This window comes from Alosa pseudoharengus, unplaced genomic scaffold (genome assembly GCF_046254945.1).
Source record: "Alosa pseudoharengus isolate Yale_2024_CS ecotype anadromous, Long Island Sound unplaced genomic scaffold, YU_APseudo_1.1 YU_APseudo_1.1_scf_13, whole genome shotgun sequence".
In the NCBI taxonomy this organism is placed as follows: domain Eukaryota; kingdom Metazoa; phylum Chordata; class Actinopteri; order Clupeiformes; family Clupeidae; genus Alosa; species Alosa pseudoharengus.
This window is the reverse complement of record NW_027468598.1, coordinates 12,896,481-12,920,074: the sequence shown is the minus strand read 5'-3', so window position 1 is coordinate 12,920,074 and position 23,594 is coordinate 12,896,481.

Here is a 23,594-nt window from a genome sequence, read left to right as displayed (position 1 = left end):
GGTTTAGAGTTTTGCAAAAGGAGTCTATGAAATCTGCAAATTGTGTGAATGTGAAAACTATTTATGGTTTTGCCAAAAGGGTGGTCGATTCAAGAAGTGTGTTCAGGCAACTGAGAATTTGGTTCAGAGAATGGAGTTTAGTACTTAAGCAGTTGTGAAAAAACTGTAAAACAGCTGGGCTAAAAGTCACTGCTGAGTAGGTTGTATTTGCTGATTTACTAATTAGTGCCTCACTCATCACAGCCACACAGACACCGCAGACAACGAGGGGGATGCAGACGCAGATGCAAATCAGACATGCAGATGAAAATCTTATTACCGAAGCTGGTGCTGCACTCACAGATCTCAAAAGAACATTGGATTGAGCAACCAAATATCCTCACCCTATCAACAATGACCCGGAAGTATTGGCATGGAATCAAGACCACTCAGTCATACAGTCATATAGACCTTGTTTTGAAACGTGTCTTGGATGATCAAAAGTGGTCATGGCCACAGTGCACAGAGCCATGGATTAAGATGCTCCAGTGTTTTTGCATGAGATCAGTAGTCGGCACCCCACCATCCACCTCACCTTCTCTTCCTCATCCACCACCACCTCTAACACCACCACCAGCACCACAACCACTACAACCACCACCACCAGCACCACAACCACCACTGCCACCAGCACCACCACTAAGATCACCAGCACCACCACTTGCATCACTGATAAAAGACATGATCTATTTTCAGGGACACCTGCCATTTGCCAGCAAGCAGCTTTCTATTTATGCATGTGGATCATCGTGTGTGTTCGCGAAGGAGAGATAAAACAATTTTTCTTCTTTCAAATTTTCACATCAAACCCTAGCTTGCCATGTTATTTATTGATTGAATTTGACCCTTACAATGACATTTCTGTCCATTCAGATAAGGAGGTAATGGTAGCCATATTGCCATTTGTTTTTGCCTGACACAGAGGATTCCTGTGTCCCTGCGGCAGGGTCTCGCCATGTGCAAACTCAACTGGGAAATTGCTCATCTAATTTCTCCAAAAATATATATTTTTTAAAAGAAAGGCTGTGTCTTTTTCCTCCCATCTAAAAAAATAGGATGAATTTTGCTTGCAGTCAAAGCAATAAGCCTCCTCTTGTTAAGTTAATTCAAATCAAATCAAATGAAATATTCTGGAGCTCTGAGCTGAAGAGTCTCAAACTGTCGAGGTGTTTTCAAGGTCTTTACCACCCTCTGCAGGTGAAACCTGATGTAGCCTTGCTTTCTTTGCCATTAAAGGGATACTTCACCGATTAGCATTTGTATCAGTAGAAACCTGGTAGTATTTCTTTTAAAACTTTTTTTATACCACCACCCCCCCCCCCCCCACAATGGAGGACTATTTTTTCCTTTTCTTTTCTCTGTCTCTTTTTTCTTCTTTTCTTTTCTTTTTTTCATTATAATAATGATCATAATACAAAAATACATCTCTCATGAAAAATAAGAAAATAATCAACAAATAATAATCAACAAAAACAGTAATAACCTCCTCCCTCTGCTTTTAGGAAGTGTGCCTATTTAATAAAGCATTCACTTATTTAGCATATTTATTTATCTATTTGTCCGTCCACCAATCTTATTTGTCAATCTATACATCTTTCTGCTTCTTTAAGTTTAGCCCATCTTTTAGCATACATAACTTTTTTTTGATTCATTGACATTCAGTTTTACAATACAGTTTAATATATTTTTCCAAGTAGAATAATTATATTTTGTATATCTTTTGTCTCTGACAGTAACACTGTAAACATATCTATAATTTAATGTTATTTTTAGTTAGCCATTTATGGACTTCTAACCAAAATAACGCAGTTGTTGAACAATACCAAAATAAATGGTCTACTGTTTCTTCCTCTTCTTGACAGAAACGACAGTTTGGAGATGATTCTATTCTCCATATGTAAAGCATTTTTTTTGTTTCCAAATATTTATATATCAATCTGTATTGGAAATATCTTGTTTTACTATCCAATGTTGTTTTGTATAGATTTCTAAATACCTGTTTTCATGGTATGGGAGTATCCAACATTCCTTCCCAACTTGCGAAAAGTTTATGTGGTATATTCACAGTCTTATTTTTTCCCAAATAAAAACAATATATTTCTTTATTTATTTTAATTTTAGCGATCCATTGGGCTGTTTTCATATGAGGTCTACATACCAAATATGGTTCAGGCAATTTTTTAATGTACTTTTTCCATAATTAGTCCGGTGGACAGCCCATAGAGCCCCATTGTGGACCCGGAAATGTTGAGTACACCAAAGTTTTATGATGGAAATATATAGTATGAGTTCCCAGCCTGCAGAAACTGCTGGATGCTAATTTGCATATGTTGGGCAATTTGTGTAATTGAGCTAATTAGCTAAAATCACTATTTAAACTTGGTTTGGTCACATTTTACTCTCATTAAGCTGATTTTGCTGAGTTTTTTGGTACAATTTAGACAGATTTTTGGAGGATAGGGCTGTAGCGATATACAGTAGGGCTTTAACGATACACCAACCTAACAATTCGACTCGTATCACAATTTTTGACCCACGGTTTGATACAAACCTCGATTTTTCTTTTTTTGGATGGGAGGGGGGGGGGGGGGGGGGCTAGACATTTCAATAGCCTACCTTAGAATACCAGAGGATTACAATGTAATATATCTGTATTATTTTATATCTTGATATAAAAAGAGAGAATACTGAATGTCTGATATTTATGACAGCACACTTTATGCAGATTAGCCTATAGCTTAGGCCTACTATTTCTATTAACTCTACCAGATTCAGCTGTCTGGTTGAAGCCTGGAAATATAGTAGCATAGTTGGTTAGCTTATCCTAGTCTACTGATGACTGTTCAGTTTCCTCATGTGTGTTTAAGGTAATACTGTTCTCCTTGGGACAAGCCTTTTGGGAAACATTGGTATTGAGATGATCATTCAGTTCTCCCAGAATCCCCAGCGCGAAACATCGTGGGAATCTCAAGCAAAGTCCAGCACGCTGGCGTTGCACAGCTCCCCCAACAAGCCATTGCCATCCTCGGCGCGGGCGTTCCCACATTCAGTCCAGCAAAGTCTCTGGCACTGCCACACAGCAGGTGGGGTACACACACCGCAGGAGCCCTACTCTGGGGAACCACAACCACCAGCGGCCCAATGCGGGGCGTGCTAGCAGTCACCTGGTCTGTCGCCTCTCGTCCCCAGCTCCCTTCAGAGAACGCCCTCAGGTCGCACTTTCGCAGTGTGCACCACTGCAACGTTCCTCCAACACCTGGCGGGGCCTAGCCTCCACAGACTCCCTGGTGCTGAGCACCGTAACTGGCACTGCACCTCCGATGCCCCACTCCGTCGTCTCGCCAATCGGGGCAGCAGTTCCATCGCAGCCGGACCACACTGCACACGGCTACAGCTACCGATGTTGGCGTCCCTCCTCTGCTGCCTTGTCGCAGAGCTGTCCTCCGCTGTTCCGGCCACTCCACACTGCCACGATCGCGCCAAGGCCTAGACCTTCTCTCTGGCTCGTGCCATCGGATTTCACACAACAAACTTTTTCCCCCCTTATTTTTCTAAAGAGCCCCGGCGAACAGGCCGACTCAAACAGGCTCCACCAACCGTCCGTCCTCAAAGCACCACCTTCTTGCCGCTCCACCTCTGCTCTGCTCCGCAGCCAGGGCCACCGCCAACTCTAGCCTAAAGCTGTCCGGCGGGGGCAGGGGCTCAAGGTCTTCTCTCGGTGAAGTCAGCGCCCAGACCAGCGTCACTACCTTATTTTCCAAGGCCGCTTCCTCAGACCGCTCTCCCAGTCGCGTAAAGTCCTTCTCCGCCGTGGCCACTGCATCAAAACCCTCTTCAGGCAAGCATTTCTCCCGTAGCTAGGCCCAGGCGACGGCTGGTCTCCTCCTGTGGCTTCAACTGAAGGCCTCTGTAAGCTTTTTAGTACCCCTTACAAGGGTTCTCTTCGGATCTTTTTGCTTGGGCCTCCACCTAGCGGTGAGCATGGACGGATTATGAACTTTCGGGCCCCTGGGCCCAGATGTATTAAGGGCCCCCCATTAATTGTTGCATATGTGGAAGGGGGGTTTGGAGGTCCTTCCTCAGAAATGTTTTAATTTGTTTGATGTGATTTCCTGTATTCTGGTGCATTTTGGGGATGGCCAATACTAAATTCAATCAGATTCATAGCCTACATTCTGATGTGTTGATATTGAGGCAATGATTTCATGCAAAAACTTGGGCTTCAGGGCCCCCTGACCCCTTGGGCCGGTAGGCCCGTGCAGTAATTCATCCCTGGCGGTGAGGTCTCCCACTCCCGGCTCCTCCAGCACTGAAGACACTGTCTCCTACAGAACGCAACTTGCTCCTCCATGGAAAACGTGCCCATCTACAGGTGCTGCTTTGGAAAGCAGCAGACCGTCCTGATCCACCGGCTGTGGATATAACCGTGTTTGGAGGGAGTTAGAAGACAGGTATGAAGAAAGGAGAGGAACTTGCCCACCCTCGATTCAAGTCCTGTTGCTCCTCCTGATTTGTTAGATGTTATCAGCTGTAACTGCAAAGCTGGGTTTAAACTGTGTATACATGTATCTGGAAAGTGCAGCTGTGCAGCTGCAGGCCTGGCATGTACTAACTATTGTTTCTGCAAAGGCAGTGATGTTACATGTGCCAATATATTTACACAGCAAAAACAGCAGAAGGACAGGGATGAAGAGACTGGAGAAGATGGCGACAGGACAACGGATGAGGACAGTGAGGAGTAGTAGAGGCTAGTTCTTCCCTTTGTTAGGCTACTCAATTGTGAGTCACAGCAGAGGGCCAGTGAATAGCTATAATAACTCGAGGATCCAAATTATTCCTAAACACTGAACATTTTTATCCTCCAAAAATCCGTCTAAATCGCCCCCAAAAAATCAGCAAAATCAGCTTAATGAGAGTGAAAACGTGAACAAACCAAGATTAAATAGTGATTTTGAATCTTGAAAATGTCAAATATGGACTCAGCATCTCCAATAACCCCTAAAAACATACTAACATGGTCCATTTTGGCCAAGCAGCTCTTATAATATGATCAATATAGGTGATTATGCTAATTTATGCTAATTAGCTCAATTACACAAATTGCCCAACATATGCAAATTAGCATCCGGCAGTTTCTGCATGCTGGGAACCCATACTATATATTTCCATCATAAAACCTTGGTGTACTCAACATTTCCGGGTTCACCTTTCTGTCCACTGGACTAAATTGAGGTATTGATCCAATTAGTTGATTATATTGTTGCAATGTACCTAATGTCACCAAACTTCTACCCCCAATATACGTTTCCAGTTTACGGAGCCTGGGCTGCTTACAGAGGCCATTTTTTTACAGTGTGCTCATGAGATGGGCAGCTAGCGGATCTTGAGGAGATGTTTGCTGAATGTGACAAAGAAATTGTTGGCTTGAACGATTGTACGATCACTGACTTTACGTTTAAACATGCTATATGGGGGGCGTTCATACCATTTAAGGGTCCAAGTGCCCACCGAATCTGACCCAGGTAATTTCCCGATCCCACCCATCTCTCTCTCTCACTCATTTCCTGTCTGCCTATTCACTGTATAGATATCAATGCTTAAAGCAAGATTTCTGTGCCTGAAATCAGAAATTAAGCCATTATGTATAATTATCTGTTTTCAAATATAAAACAACCTGGCCCATGCCTGAGTTCCGGCACAGTGCCTGAGAACTTTATATTCTCATTAGTGTACTCATGTGCACCCAAGTGACAAACCTATGACCTTGGAGATGTTAGTTAGCACCTCATGCTAACAGTTGACCTTCTGGAGCTTCTCTACAATAATCACAATATCAACATGTAACAACAGCCTAGCCTAGAAATCTAGACGCGCCCCTAGCGGCAGCAAATTACATTTGCTGCCAGGGCTAGTCTAGCAACTCTCCGTTGGCTTGTGAGCTCCAGAAATCGAAACTTAATCAGGGCATTGAAATCGTGTAGAGTCGTTTGGTGGGCTTAACATAATGATTGATGGCAGAGTTGCAACGGTTTGGATTGAATTCCCTGCTACTTGAAAACAAATATCCTATTGCGTCCTATTGCGTGCAGAGGGAATTTGAAAGCCAACTGATTATCCCGGCCCTCGGACTGAGCACTGCGAACGGTGAGTGCCCAGACCCTACATTTTAATGTGTGTCTGGCTCGCCAGGCTAACAACAGCCCACAAAACAGAAAAAAAGTTGAACACTGTTAAAGTGCTGATGGAAAATTTAACATGAAATCAATGGAAATGGTGACTTGGGCAAAGTATTCCTTTAGATGGGCTGCGGTATTAGATTGGCTGTGATTGGTTGGCACTATTTAATTGTCGAGACTCCAGGTGTGTTTATGCCAGTGTTTTCCTCTGGCTAATTTGTTTGACTACGGAAATCAGTGCAGCTGAACATTTTAAAGTCAGTATTTCACTCTTTCTAGATTGCTTGTCTTAACTTGCTGTTTGTCAGGTAGTGGTTTGAACAGACAGTACATTTAGTGTGGCCTTTTTTACAAAGCAGTGTAACTAAAATAAGCAGTCTTACTAAAAGGCCAGCAGTATCCTGCAGATGTCCACTAAATTGGCAAAACAATGTATGTCTCACGGAAAGGCTCCTTGATGAGATACAAGAGCAGTTGAAAACTGGGTGTGTGCAGTTCATCACGTCAGCTGGGCTTGAGTAGAAGGCTGTTATCCACTACATTGGGTCAGTGTGTATACACAAATACTGTTTATGTATGTGTGTCCCTGTGTGTTTGTTTTCTTTTAGTGATAATGGGAGGACTGCCCTCAGGGATTAAGGACCATACAGAAAATGTGTTTATGGCACCATCAATGTCATTGAAAAAAGCTTGCTACTACTCACTCTGTTAAACTTATATCTTTTTATTGTTACAGAGGTTAAAATTCACACTGCTTGGCAACTGTGGGCCTACAAAGGTTGCCTACAACAACGACCAATTTAATGATTTATTCATAGATAATCATTCGTTGTTTCACCAAGAAATTAGCCTAGAAATCTAGACGAGCCCCTAGCGGCAGCTGCCAGGGCTAGTCTAGCAACTCTCCGTTGGCTTGTGAGCTCCAGAAATCGAAACTTAATCAGGCCAATGAAATTGTGTATAGAGTCGTTAGGTGGGCTTAACCAGAGGTGGGCAGTAACGAAGTACATTTACTTAAGTACTGTACTTAAGTACAGATTTTGAGTATTTGTACTTCACTTGAGTTAATTTAAAAAAAAATACTTTCACTTCACTACATCTGAATGACAAAAATCGTACTTTTAACTTCACTACATTTCTGTTAAGGCTCTCGTTACTTTTAACTTTCAATAAACTAGGTCTAGCCTATATCGAAACTCTGTCCCCCCCTCCCCTCTCTTCTAAAATGTGATGGTTTGTTCGCAGGTGACAGCCATAGGTGACAGCACACTAATCAGGGTTGCATCACATCTGTGCGCTAGGCTATAAAACCAAGTTCAACGTCTAACCATTCTCTATTCCTAAATCGACAGCAAGATGGAGGTAGACGGAGATGAAGGCGGATGCCCTGTCGAGTACTCGCACCCATGGCCGTATCTCGACAAAATGTTTAAGTTTACTGAACGGATGAACGATTCCTATCGTTTTAAATGCGTGCTTTGTTTGCCGAAAGTAAACCACATCACTGCATACAAAAATGTAAATAAAATAAACATTTTCTTTCTGTCAGTTGGGTTTCTTCATTCTGTAACATTCTATAATCCCTTATTCTGCAGCTTATACAAGCTAGTCAGGGGCATGCATTTAAGTGTTAAACCTTACACATGTAATTTCAAATTGTACTTTAATACTTAAGTATTTTTAAAATCAAGTACTTCAGTACTTTCACTTAAGTACAATTTTGAATATGCAACTTTTACTTGTATCGGAGTAACATTTGACCAGTAGTATCTGTACTTTGACTTAAGTACTGAAATTGAGTACTTCGCCCACCTCTGGACTTAACATAATGATTGATGGCAGAGTTGCAACGGTTTGGCTTGAATTCCCTGATACTTGAAAACAAACTAGATGTACCGCAGAGCGGTACAAAATATGACCGCCGCCCAGTCCAGCACATTTTTTCCACAAAAAGAAATCACGCTGAAAGGCCTATATGATTCTAACTGTCTCACTAAATTGCATTATCCACACTCAATTCTCACTGGTATCTGCTAGACAACAAGTACCAAAACATGATTAGTTCATAGATTTCACATGTAAAATTCATTTTATACAACCCCACCTCCATCTTGCCTGTTCATAATTATGAGAAATTCTTGATTGTTTGTGTTATGTTTATGTTATGTGTGTGGGTGTGTGTGTGTGTGTGAGTGTGTGTGTGTGCGTGCCTGCGTATGTGCCTGTGCATGGAAGCGTACATATGTCTACTGTGTGAGTATGTGTCATGATTACTGTGAATGTGTGTGTGTGTGTGTGTATCTGTTTGTGCACATGTGTGCACATGAACTGGGTTAACATGACCCCTGGAGGCAAATATACGGAAAAAATGGTCATCCTAGGCCCTACAGTTCTCAAGATATTCACAGAGAACTGTGTCTGGCCTACCCTCCTTTCGGGGGGTCCAGTCCAGCGGGGGGGCTACAGATCAAAACGAAAAATGACAGTTCCATGCTATCCATGTGGGGGTACATGCCCACCAAGTTTTGTGTACCCCGGTCTTTCAGTGTCCCGGGAATCCTTGTTGGTGTACGTCACTAAATGTACACATAAATTGTTTTATTGTAAGGCCCCCCATGAACGAAAGTACACAAAACTTGGCATGCATTCGGAGGGTGTCATAATGATCCTACACTTTCAATTTCGTGCAGTTTTGACCATGTCAGCCAGAGATATTGTGATGAAAACACCTAATTTTTTGCTTTTTAATTTTTAACTAGGTGGCGCTATACATGAAATAAGTGGTAATGGGATGGGTTGACATGGCCCCTTGAGATCAACATACAAAAAAAAGGTGGACCTCCTAGGCCCTACGGTTCTCGAGATTCACAGAAAACTGTCTCCGGCCACCTACAGGCCAGTTGGTGTATAGTAACATAAATTAATTTATTGTGTGGCCCCCCATGAACGGAATTCCACGAAACTTGGCGTGCATTCAGAGGGTGTCATCATGATCCTACACTTCCAATTTCGTGCAGTTTTGACTATGTTAGGTCACAGATACCTGCGATTACAACACCTCATTTTTACTTTTTTGTGTTTAACTAGGTGGCGCTATACATGAAATGAGTGGTTATCAGTGTTGCGCGGGTTTGGTCACAAGCGGCCCGCGGTCGCCCGATATTTTAATCAACCCGACCGCAACTCGGACCGCGAATATTAATTAGGACAAAATTATACCCGACCCGCGATCCGACCCGCTTATTTACAAAATGTGTGCTTTTGGTTATAGGCTGCATGCAGTGTGACAGTAGGCCATTTCTGTAAAAACAAACTAATTTATTTACGAAACTTGATGCAGTAGAACTACACGCAGTAAGCATGCAGGACATAATGTTTGCGCAGGAGAAAGAATGAGAATAAGAGCGCAAGCACGCACGCAACGCACAAAGGATAAGAACACTAGGATAAGATTTGAAGGCCATGGACATACATCTTTCTTTCGAAAACAGAAATGGTGAGGCGAGGTAGGCAAGAGAGATACATTGCTGGTCAAAACGTTAGCGTAAGAACTGGTTTATAATGCTGAATGAAACACAAAGCTTTACTAAAGCACATCCACTGTTTAAAGTCACAAACACAACGAACTAAGGTAACTTTTATGCATGCGCGAACCTATACATACCGGTAGATATGGCTGTGTAGTCTGTGCCATAACATTTATTCCTGCAGGCTGCCCGTTTTGGCTGTCATACTTTTAAATGGCTTCGCAAGAAGTAGGCCTAGACCATAACCATAGCCTATATCGCTTTTCCTGAAGGGGTGTCTTTATTATTTTAACTCGCGTCTTGCTTCTTTACTGTTGACTTTACTGTATTGATGCTTTACTGTATTGATGCTAGCTTTCTCGTGATATTTTAAGTAGGCCTATTTGTAGAAAATATATATTTAATTAATTTTAACTGACCCGCCCGCAAATGACCCGAATATCATTAAAATATTTTGTTTATGACTCATAACCGCGGGTGACCGCGGTCATCCGCGGGCGACCGCTTAATTTCGGGCAGACCGCGCAACACTGGTGGTTATGGAATGGGTTGACATGGCCCCTTAAGATCAACATACAAAAAAAAATGGTCCTCCTAAACCTTACGGTTCTCGAGATATTCACAGAAAACTGTGTCTGCCCTACCCTCCTTTCGGGGGGTGCAGTCCAGCGGGGGGGCTACAGATCAAAACGAAAAACGATGGTTCCATGCTATCCATATGGGGTTACATGCCCACCAAGTTTCGTCTACCCCGGTCTTTCAGTGTCCCGGGAATCATTGACAGAAATTTGGACATGCGAAAAATAAAAAAAAATAAAATAAAAATCTGACTAAACCTATATGACCGCTTCGCTGCGCGGCGGTCATAATAAGATGGATGTTGCTGTTGGCGAACAGTGTGACACGAGTTAAGCTTACCTACTGGCAAACGTTTGAACTAGTCAACTAGCTCCGCTGGTGGGAAACGCATGGGACTCATAGCGCTGCCGCTGTCCTATTGCGTGCAGAGGGAATTTGAAAGACAACTGATTATCCCGCCCCTCGGACTGAGCACTGAGAACGGTGAGTGCCCAGACCCTACATTTTAATGTGGGTCTGGCTCGTCAGGCTACCAAGAAATATGATGAAACCTAGATGATGCATATGACCTGTAACGTCATGAAGTCTACATAGAATTTTGCAGAAATTCCATTCTAGAACATGTGCAAAGTCTAAATTTAAGAAAAATGCACTTTTCTGATCAGTTGCTCTTGGACAACACATTGACCAGACACATTTTGACTGCTCTCCGACGACTTTGAGATCTTGATCTTCTGCTATTACATTTAGCTATTTCTGTCTCCAGCAAGCTTTACAACCTACTGCTAATTTATATTTTGTTCATTTAAAGTTTGATAACTGTCAATTAGGCTACTTGGTCCATCAGGCTAAAGACTAACCTATCGGCTAGTCTAGACTAAGAAACTTAGCAAAGTTAGCTATAATCAAATTCAATAGGCACACGATTGTTGGGTTTGTTTGTTTTTAAATTGTTGCAGTTTATTTTTATATTTTTAATGGCGTTACGTGATAACCTCTTCGCTAGATTAGGATTTCGCCCAGTGGTCTGCACAGCAGGCCTGACTGCGACAGCAGTGGGCGCTGTTTTTCTGTTTTCCAGGTGGCGGAAGGCGACTGCCGAGATCGGCACCCAGACGGACTGGGAAACAGCTGAGGCTTCGACCCAAGCCGGCTGGGAAACGGCTGACGCTGGGACCCAAGTACTGTGGGAAACAGCAGAGGCTTCGACCCAAGCCGGCTGGGAAACGGCTGATGCTGGGACCCAGGCCAAATGGGAAACGGTGGAGGCTGGCATCCAGGCAGAGTGTCAGAGGGCTGAGGCAGGTGTCCAGGCGGTACAGGAGACGGCCGTCTCTGCAACCCAGGCTGTGTGGGAGACCGCGGAGGTCGGAACTCAGCCGGACTGGACAGACGGTAATATTAATAGTAAATCAAACTTCAGGTAACCTTGTAATCTAGTCGGATAAGATAAACAGTTGTGCGCTTGGTTAACTTATAGTGATCACTCTTTTTAGGTTGTTTTATGAAAAAAATAATTGCCATTCTTTAAACATTTGATTCATATCACAGGGTTCATCCTTGTGGACACTGTCGCACCCCAGGTGGTAAGCAGGCATTTGTTTGTCTTTGTCTTTTGGTTTAGCACTCTACTGATTACTTTGAGCAATAAAACCCAAATGTAGGCTACAACAGCAAGTTTTAACCAGTTTTCTGTTTTATAGGTCACTCTGGATGGCGTGGATGGACAGCTGCAGCCGTCTGGGGTATTTAATCAATTTGATTTTGACAAGGGTGCTGATATTTGTAATTCTTCATCAACCACCTAACAAAGAACAGAAATATCCAAATGTATCCAAATGAACAAGTGAAGCCAGTTCAAAATTGAAACGCTCAGTGTGTCTGCCTTACTGAAAATGTATAATGTTTTGTGAAATTGCAGTGGGACGTCCAGACCCTGCTTCGTTACACCATGGTGTACAGATCGTCCACCCTGTTCTTCTGCGGTCCTGTGGTATGCACATACACCATTTTGAAAATGTTTAGATATCATTGTGGATATGAATCCATCTAGAATGTTCTTGTCTTGTTGTCTTGTATCCAGATGGTCGGAGAGAGGCGGTGCTCAGGGGAGACAGTGGAGGGATCTCTGAAGACGCAGTTCTGGTTCACCGCTGATGAGAACTGTGTGCTTGATGCAGAGGTAACTAAAAAAAGATAATATTGTATTACTTATTATTGCATTGTATTACTTATGTATTACAATTGGCTTTAGTTGATCAAGACATAAAGCGGTCTTTTACTGTTTACTCAGGGCAACCGTGACACCTACACCACCACTGATGCTGCAGCCATCATCGAGGTAGAGATGGTAGAGATGGTGTTGATTTGGCTGAAGAGGAATTCCTGAGCTACCGGTCCTCTTGCCTTTACATACCAGTAGCTGTGTGGAGATCATTCATTCATTTAAAATTTATCCTTATTTTCTTTTTCTAGTGGCGCTGTGGTGAGGTCGTCCGTGCAGTGTCTTACCATGAGCAAGAGTCCAATTTGTTGGTTCTCATGGATGGAGTTCCGGTACAAAGTAGTTTTAATTATGATCAAATTATCTTTTTACATTTTGTGCTAACAGATGGAGCAGGTTTTCATTTTTCACATACAATGATATGGTCTCCAATCAGGTCATCCAGACATCCAAGACCTACAAGCGGGTGACCTTGTCTGCCAACGGATCACTGGTGAGCTCTGAGAGGTCCGAAACCACCTCCGTCCCGGCCCCTGTGGTCCCTGACCTGTCTGCTGATGGTGCTGCTGGTGCTGCTGACGCCTCTGGTCCCACTGACCCACCTGGTGCTGACGCCTCAGCTGCTGCTGCTGCTGACGACACCCAGAGCTCTGCCCAGGTGATTTTGAGCACTCGTGTTTAACTCAACCAATCACTGACAGAAATGTATCTTCTAAGTTGTTTAGTTGATGTTTAGACCAGCTGAATTTGCCTCACCATGCTGACGATTTGTAAATGAATATCTGCAATGGTAGGGATCAGAGGACAGCTGCCTCCTGCCTGAGGCTCGGGAGGTGCCCTTCATCTTGTAAGTACAGTTCAGCCCTTCTCACATGCAGTATACACTTCTCCCTTGGGTTTGGGTATATAAGCTTTAGCTTGAACGGGTCACCTGAGCAGAGTTTACCTCATATGGTTACTGACAGCCCAGGTAGTCCATTCAAACTGTCTGGAAATGCACTAACTACATTTTTTACAAAAAAACAGCAACTTCTTCCAGTCCAAGAACCTGGAGGACTTTTCGACCAGACTGACAGCCCTCAGGCAGGCCTTCACCGTGAGTAGTTCATCTCTTCTGTGCAGGAAAGATGTGCATGTGGATAGTGACAGCGATTCCTTAACAAAACCCTGTCCTGTCTCCATCAGATCCTACTCAGCGACGCCCAGCAGTGCAACTACGCCAGCGTTGCTGTGAGGATGATTCTGCGCAACCTGGCCACGCTGAATGGGAGGGTATGCGCTTTATCTGACATCTGTGTTATAGATAATGTGCCCATCCTGATGGTTGATACATACTGTAAGCATTTACAACCTCTCTCATTGTCACCTTTATCTTTCCTGTAGGATGCGGATCTCTTTCAGCGGGCCTTTGATGACCTGGTGGCCTACGTCCAGAACCCAGAGAATGCCCTGAGCATTCAGGTGGAGCTTCTGGAGGCGAGGGTATGTTAGCATTATAAACTCATAGCACAGACACACCTCTTGTATAGATGTATAATTCATGTCGTGTTTCTGTTTCAGATCCACCACATCAATGTGCTTGACATCGTGTTCGAGTTGGTGCTGTTTGGCATGTTTGATGTGGCTCAACGCCAGCTGCTCCCTGTAAGCAACGCTACACTTTCCGTGCCTGTTGTGACGCATTTCATTGTGTTGTGATGCCTAACTGACCCTGTTTCTCTCTATTCTCTCCCCCATAGCGGGTGCAGGGTGGGTTCCTGGACCGACTGCTTGCAGTGGTTCATGCCTTCCTGCCCTTTGAGGCCTGTTCACCAGCTGCACATCAATATTGGCAGATGTTGCAGGTAAGTACTGACCGCACCCTGAGAACATTTTCCTGTGATCTACTCCAAAAGTGTAATACTAACCGGTATATTGGTTTGTAGGCGGACGTCCGGGCGTTCCTGGAGGAGGTGTTCTCTCTAGACCTCAGTGTCTTCAGCCGTCTCCAGGCCCTCGCCGACGGGCTTTTCAGCTGTCTGGAGCACCGGGTGGACCAGCTGCTGAGCACGCTCCCATCGCCCAAATATCCTTTTTAATACTCTCGATAAAATCACTAAAAATATGATATAATACTAGCCTAGAAATCTAGACGCACCCTAGCGGCGGCAAATTAATTTGCTCAGCCTGTACGTCTAATATCAAACCATAACGATTTCTATTGACTGACGCCGTGGACGTCATCCAATCACAGCGCTCTATTTTGTTAGAGAGTCTTAAGGCTGGCTTAACAGGATAACGACAGTCCTGCGACGGTGAACAACAAGGAAGGTGGCTATGGCGAACGAAGAGCGGTTGTTTGAATCGGCGTTGGCGTCAACTTTGGAGGAGTTGGACTTGTGCTTTTCTTTGAAAGTTGAGCAACACAATGCACTGAAGTCATTTCTTTCGAAGAAGGATGTATTTGCCATTTTGCCGACCGGATATGGTCGTAGCGCTGGCCTATTGCATGCCTAGGCAGTTTGAAAGACAATTCTCTGCCCGCCCCTTGGATTAAGCGAGGTGAATGATTCGATTCCAGTCTATACATGTCAATGATATAGGATGGCCCGCCAGGCTAATATAATACAGTAATATATTACAAAGTCAATGTCTTAACACCTACCCTCTATGCACCCCCCCCCCCCCTCTCTTTACAGATGCTACCTGTTGCAGTTTAGTTGGGGCCTACCAGAACCTTCCTGAGGACTAAGTATATCCAAGGACACCTGGAGGATCTGAAGACTCCTGGAGACATCTGAGGACACGACACCTGGACATCTGAGGATGTTGCCACACCATGCCGTGGACCTGGACACACCATGCAGAGCGCACGCACACACGCACACACAAAGACTGCACACTCACTGCACAAACTTTAATAACTGCATACCTTTTTTTCCCCCAATATATCAGTCATATTGAACTTCTGCTTGTCCTGGGTTAATATATTACCATTATATAATTGTCATCTTATCATAACAGATATAAACAGCAAAACAATACATTTTTCTCATGCTGCCATTTACTTTAACCATGTTGCCAGGCCATATTGCCTGAAAAACACCCCAAACTAATACTATAGCGATTCTTCACTGTGGGTAATGGGTATGGTGTTTTGGTGGTTGAAATTTTCCTCCCATCCCAAAATGGACCACTTGGCAATCATGCTGATCATGGATCACTCTTCTCCAAATATGCACAGCTCAGCTTAACCTTTACAAGAGTATACCAAGGGCCTCATTTATAAAACGCTCTTACACAAATATTTGATCTTAGACCGTGCATATGCTCAAATCCATGCCAACGCTTAGATTTATAATAAACAGTCTCTGACGTGGAGACCTGCCCCAATAGACAACATTCAATTTCAATTAAATTTCAAAATATAAATATGTGATCATAACTAGTTGCTCCATTATGTGTTGACTCTACTAGCTTACAATAAGTTGACACAACATTTTGGTGAGGCGAGTAATTATACTAATCAGCCTTAAGTAACCTTTACTTGAGAAGTATGAGTGAGGATTACCATCCTCAATATTCGGGGAAACTCGATAGACATCGAGAGACTTCGACGATTGCACATGCGCAGTTCCTCCTGAGACGTTGGACCACCACCACGCGGCAAGAGAACCGTTAGTCCGGGCAAGTTGCTTGAAGGTCAAGGTAAGACGGTGCACAATGTTAATTTGGACATGCCAAATATGTAATGCTTCAGTCGCATATTGTTTAGAGTTGATTGTCAGAGTTTGTAGGTTAAATTTATTTCTACAATTTAGTAAAGTCAGGACTATTTTTATGATTTTATGTTCTAAGCTGAGTTTTTTGTTTGTGAGGTAGCTTCTAGCCGTTTAAGTTAAAGCTAGCTATCCTGAACGTGCTAATTACCAACCATTTCATTCGACAATTCTAAAACAACAATGTTTTTTAATACTTCAAAATAACATTTGATAAATTAACCTTACATTTTCCAATAGCCATAGTTGTGTAGATTTGAACAAAATCTAGTTTGGTTCTTACCGGGGCTTTTACTGCCTGAAATATCCGGTTTTGTTTAGCTACCAGGCTCTGAGTTTAGTGCTGGGCAACCTTTGCACATTAACGGTTAGCCCGAGAGTTCTCGTCGCAATTCAAAATTCCACTGGAGCTCCAAGCAGATTTGTACACACAGCCTTACAACACTGTTTACAGCTCTTCGAGTCACGGTCAAATTTAATTTTTGGTACATAGCTAATTTAGATACACTTATCGGAACTCCCCCTATTACCGTAGACCGAGAATTCTCGTCATGAAATTAAAATTCCACTGGAGCTCCAAGCGGATGTGTACACGCAGCCTTACAACACTGTTTACAGCTCTTCGAGTCACGGTAAAATGTCATTTTTGGTACTTAGCTAATTTAGATACACCTACAGTATGGTGTGGGTGCTTGCGTTTCTTTAGGAATTCGCCGTCTTGGTTTGTATAGAAATAATCACTTTACTTTGCACCTGCCTGTTGCTTTCAGGTGCCGATTTTCGATGTTCCGTATCCATGCACGGGTAGCTAGTCATTCACTTCGCCACAACTTTAACATGTGATGCAGTCACAGACCAGTAGCTTAGCCTACCTTACGTTCGCTTCAACTGAGTTGGACGCATCTCACCAAAGTCTCGGGGGTTTCCATTAATGTAGCATAGTAGCTCGTAAACGTCGGAGTAAGGTAGGCCAAATTGTTGCCACTGTTCGGGTTGTCCGCCCGGTCTTATCAACGGAAAGAGACAAGTTCCGCGGCTCGAAGGTTTCTTTTTCACCCTAGTCTCGTGTTAGATCCTAGTTGCTTAATGAGGTTAACGTCGTATCGCTAACAAAGCAAATATGGTTGCTAAACTTTCTGACGAAAACCGTCAGACTTATCAGGCTAAGCTGTTAATATACATGTACGGAACATTTAAAAAAACTCAGTTACTCCAGTTATCGTCACTCGTGATGGTTTCCTTCCCAAAGTTGCCATGATAGAGCTTTGTAGCAGCTAAATCTCTGCTTTCTCAAAGTGTAAATATGAATTTATATCAGCAAACGCAATGTGCTTGTTAACTGTTGCATGCATAGGCTATAACTGTCGATGGCGCAGTAAAACTTTAGCTTGCTAGCTCAGCTAGAGCTTGGCCTGGTATATGCATGCTATTTCGGAAGCGTTTAGCTTACGGCCCATAGCTAATCCACTGTTTGCGATTTGGGGCTATAGCAGTGTTACTCATTGCGCGGCTCGTCAAGCTATAATTGGTGGCTCGCATGCAGCTTTTGGCGAGATTTCGCCAAATTTGGTTTTACTCATTTTGAGTAGGCCTAAACTGTTCGCCAAAGGCCATCATCTCTGGCCCCAGCTTGATAAAAACAAAAGTAGGCTCTGATTTAGCCTAGTCTACTGTGTGACTTCAACGAGGTGATCTTTAGTTTCGTTCTGCTTACAGTAGGCTATCTCACTTCCACTTGCAACGACTTTGAATGCAGTCCGCTGCCCTGTTTACCGGCAATGCTACAGCGGACTTAAACTGCCACCTTGTGGCGATAAGTTGTAATACATTTCATGCAGCTGCGTGTATCACGGAAAGCGTGAATGTGCTATGTGGCCATTTCTAAATGGGACCCACTGTAGGCTATGTGGTAACACAGCCAATATATTTTTTAAAATGTGCTTCATAAACATACAATACTGCACTACAAAAACGCAAACATCTGAATTATACTTCTCCCTTCACCCAAATAATGAAGGTGAAAGGAAGTTATTAAGCCTTGGCTGTATATATTTAGCTGTATTGGCTGTGTTATTTCTTTTTTTGTGGGATATTTATTTATATGTATTTATATTAGAATGTATATTATATATTATATGTAGAAATGCACATTTGCAAAGGTGAGGTAGTATGTTGTCGTAAAAGCGGCTCTCTTCTTGATTTTGCACTGCCAATGTGGCTCTTGTGAAAAAAATAGTGAGGATTACTGGGCTATAACATATACCAGGCCAAGCTCTGTAGTGGTTGATCAACGAAAATTACTGTCTCCACAGCTTATTTGATGTGTTTTAATGCAGAAAAACACCCCTGGGTCAATTTTCGCTGGAATTACACATTAATATTGAGGCAGCTAACCTGATATTTGCTAAAACATGTCTTGGCATTTAATTTGGTCAAATTAATCTATTTATTGCAAGGCTCTTCTGTCTGTTATCAAATGTATGGATGGCTATGATTATATTCAATATCTATGATTAATGGAGTTGGATGAATAATAAAGCTAATTCATTTTATGTTGTTTCTTTTGTAGGTTCTGATCATTAGCAGAAACCTTGGTATGGACTGGAAGTGTAAGTACTGCTTTTCGTCTTTTGAAAAGAGGGCTCAACTCTTTAAACACTACCGTTTAAAACATGGAAGCTACACCAGAACTACTCCAATTCCTTGCCTCCATGCAGATTGCATGTGTTCGTTCAAATCGTTCAATGCCCTCAAAGTGCATTTAACAAGGAATCACAATAGGCAGATGAGTGCGTCTGATGAAATCCCAGTGATATTCCGTTGTCCTCATTGTGATTTTGAAGAACCATGTACAGAACCTATTGTTTTATCCCATTTGCGCCAACATCTCAAAAAACAGGAAATGGTGAAGTGTCCATATAAAAATTGCACTTTTGTGAGCAATGTCTATTCAACATTTAATGCTCATAAAAGTAAAGATCATAGGTTTATCAGTGAGAAGGAGTTGAGGCCCGACATCGCCCTGCACATTGCTCCTCCCAATGCTGATCCAGATGAAACACTTTGCGATGATCCCATGGATTTTGGGATGGAGGACAATGAGGAAGATGCTACAGTGGAAAATATGGATGATTTACAGCATCAACTAGAGCATAATTTAGCTTCACTCTTTCTTAAACTTCAGGCAGTCTTGCATATATCTGACATGGCACTACAGGAGATAATCCAACAACTAAATCAAATTATTCTTCTGTCAGAACCTCTACTGCGTAAAGACATTCAAGCTATCCTCAATGAACACGGTGTCAGTGACAATTAGTCAGTTGTGAGGGAAATTATGAATGCCATCAAAGACAATAACCAGTTTTTGAAAATGACTGATGCTGGCCAAATGCTCTCCACCACCAGTAAAAGAACATCATATTTCCTAAATGAATTTCCACTGGTCATGCCAATTGAGTACGAGTCACTGACATATGTGCCCATTCTGCTGATGTTGCGAACACTCCTAAACAGGCCAGATGTTGTTGATAAAATTCTTAGTCAAGATGATGCTGTTGATGGATTCAGCACGTACAGAGATGGCACTTACTATCATCGGAATGATTTCTTTAATACTGAGGCCTTTAGGGTAGCGCTTGGCTTTTACATTGATGACTTTGAGATTGCCAATCCTCTGGGCACTTCAAAAAAGAAGCACAAACTGTGTGGAATTTATTGGGTTCTTGCCAATCTTCCTGCAAAACACCGCTCCTCTCTCCACTCAATTCAGCTAGCGATGTAATGCAAAGCAAGTGCAGTCAAAGAGTATGGCTATGCTAATGTCCTTCGCCCTCTACTTCAAGACCTGGCAACTCTTGAAAAGCATGGTGTTTATGTTGAGCAGTTGGGTGAGTGTGTGAAAGGAACTGTGCTGTTTGTGTCAGCTGATAACCTGGGTGCTCACTCTTTAGGTGGTTTTCAGGAGTGTTTCACGGTGGCGCATCCGTGTCGATTTTGTATGGCAAAGAGGAGTGACATTCAAAACAAAGAGGTCCGGTCAGGGGCATTTGAGCTCAGAACCTGCCAGGATCATGACCGGCATGTTTCTGAAGTTTTAGAGAATCCAAATTTGGCAAAAGAGTATGGTGTGAAAGCTCCTTGCGTTTTTAGAGAAAATTTGGAACATTTCCACACGATCACTGTATTTCCACCTGACATAATGCATGACCTCTTGGAAGGTATAATTCCTGTAGAGATGTCATTGTGCATTAATGATTTAATCTCCAAGAAGTACATCTCCCTTGAGTCGTTGAACCAAGCCATCAAAACATTTCCCTACAAATTCACAGACAGAACTGATCAGCCTCAGACCATCCTAGCCACATTTGCCTCTAGAGGTACCATTGGGGGAAACGCCCACGAAAACTGGGCACTAATAAGACTTCTCCCACTTATGATTGGTTTGGATGTCCCAGAGAATAACGACTCGTGGGAAATATTAATGTTGTTAAAGGACATCCTAGAACTGACATTGTCATTCAAATGTTCAGAAGATTCTCTTGACTTTCTTGATGCAAAGATCTCAGACCACAGAGATTTACTTTTAACAGTATTTCATCATTTCAGACTGCGACCCAAGCACCATTTCATTGAGCATTATCCACATTTGATGAGGATGTATGGGCCACTTAGAGATATGTGGACAATGAGGTTTGAAGGAAAGCACAAATTCTTTAAGCAAGTCATCCGCAATACAAAGAACTTTAAAAATGTCCCGCAAACTCTGGCTGTCCGGCATCAAAGAATGATGGCATACAATGTTGACTCAAGTTCATTTTTCAAGCCACAAATCCAAATGGACAAGGTGACTGTTTCTCTGGTGTCATCGTTCCCTGAGAATATTCAGGACTTGCTGAAACAGAAGTATGCAACTCAGAACACTGTCCTTGTTGCATCATCTGTTAGCATTGACAGCATCAAATACAGTCCAGATATGATTGTGTCTATTGGTGCTTTTTCAGGCTTACCTGAATTTAAGCAAATTCACAAAATTCTTGTCATTAGCAGTGATGTTTTGTTTGTGTGCAAAGATCTGACATCATGGTATAATGAGCATCTGCGTTCTTATGAGCTATGCAGCCATGTGACGGTACTGTCAATCAACAAGCTCTCTGACTTTAATGACCCGTTTCCTCTGGCAGCCTACAGAATTAGGGGAACAACTTTTGTAACCCTTAGACATTATATTTTTTGTTGATTGAATGCTGAAGAATTTAAGGTCGGAAACTAAATTGCACTTTTATCAATCTTTTATAGAATCACAACAAGAAATGGAGAAGACAACATTGCGGATAATTGTAAATGACACTTATATCAGGAAAATTACTCTTCTTGGGAAGCCACAGACCCTTGATTCACTTGTTGACCTGCCTGACAAACCCACCTTAAAAATCATCCCCCTACTGCCAGCAGCCACACTGAGCACACCTATCTCACCAACCACATCTACAGCTGACACAGAGATTCTCCCTGTCTTCAGTATACTGTGACTTGAATTCAGTGCATGGGGGCCACAGACAGTTTGTCCAACATGCACTGAATTCAAGCCACAGTACACTGAAGACACCAAGCATGGTGGTGCACAATGTACCTATTCACAGGTGCCAGTAGTTGGTCGACTCCATGCAACACAGATGTGAAGCAATTCTCAGAAATAATGGTATTGCAACTAGATATTAGTGCAGTAATTCAAAGTAAAGCAAAATCTTGAGACATTTTTCAGTTTATACAGTAAATGTTTGAGTTTGTAAAGAAAAATGCAAACACTGCGATTTTTTTGAACAGCCTAACATTCCTTTTTCACTTTCTGTAAAGGTATAACACAAACTTGATCAATTTTGATCATGTTTTGATTTTGAAATTGAATGTGTAGTGTTCCCAATGCATTGTGGAATTAACAGCTATTCTAAGGATTTTGAGCTTTATTCAATTTTTTAAAACACACTGCTATTATTCTGCACATAACTGTATATGCAGAGCTGTTAATTGGTGGTCCTTGACCATTTATGGGTGCTATGTATAAAATTATCTTTCAGAATACAGATATTACTGCAAAGCGTACGGCAGTCCTCCGCGGCCTTCCCATCCTCCTTGGAGATGAGAACAAAGATTTCTTCAAGACATGCTTTGTAAGTAGTTTTAGGTCCTAATTTACAGTGGCCGAGAGGGGTCACAACACATGCACTGCAAATGCCACAACACCTCCAAATTCGGGAACAACAATGTCATAAAAGTTGCCTATTATTTTCATATATGCCATATGCAATTTCGACATGCAATGCAAACTATACAGTACAATGTGTAATCCATAGGTTATGCTTATAGGATAAAATTTTAAGGATCAAATTGCTTATAGCAGTGGTTGTCAAACTGGGGTACGCGTACCCCCAGGGGTACGTGGACTGATTTCAGGGGGTACGCAAAAAAAGATCTAAGTCATAGCCTATGCCTTTTCAAACATTTTCTCTATCCCACATTGGTAACTTAACTTCCGCATTTGCACTGCACATTAAAAACGTATTTTCTACGCATTAACAAAATATTCGAGAGTGGAGACAGAGAGGATAAAACAGCGTTTCTCAAACTGCGGGTCGCAACCCACTACTGGTCGCGGAGACATGCCAGGTGGGGCGCGAACTGACGTGAAAAACAGGAGTTTTATTTATTTATTTTTTTATCTTTAGCCTAGGCCCAGGTAGCACCCGATGCGCAATGGACGCACTGTGTTATTCATAGGGAAGCGCTCGTGTCAAGGCAGCTTAGTTAGTCCCGACCAGAATGAGATTTTGAACGAGGTTGTGAGAATGGTGAATTTCATCAAGACCCGGCCCTTAAAAGCGTGTCTATTCTCCGCACTTTGAGAGGAGATGGGAGCTGACCAAAAGGCTGTACTGTTTCACAGCGAGGCAAGGTGGCTTTCCCGAGGTAAAGTGCTGTCGCGTGTTTGAGCTCCGAGTCGCCTCTTCTTGGAGGAAGAGCGCATGTTTGAATCTGCAAGCACGTTCACTAATGAACATTTCTTGACGAAGCTGGCCTATCTTAGCGATATATTTGGAAAGCTCATTTGGAGTAAAATGAGCTCATTTGGTAAAGCATATATTTGGAGTTAAATATCCAGTTACAAGGCAAAGACAAGCACCAGATAAGATCACTGCATTCAACAAGACGATTGTGTGTGAGATTAGGTGCAGATCTATTTAAATATTCAGCACATTTGTAGGCCTATCATATGTTGACTATTGATGAGATT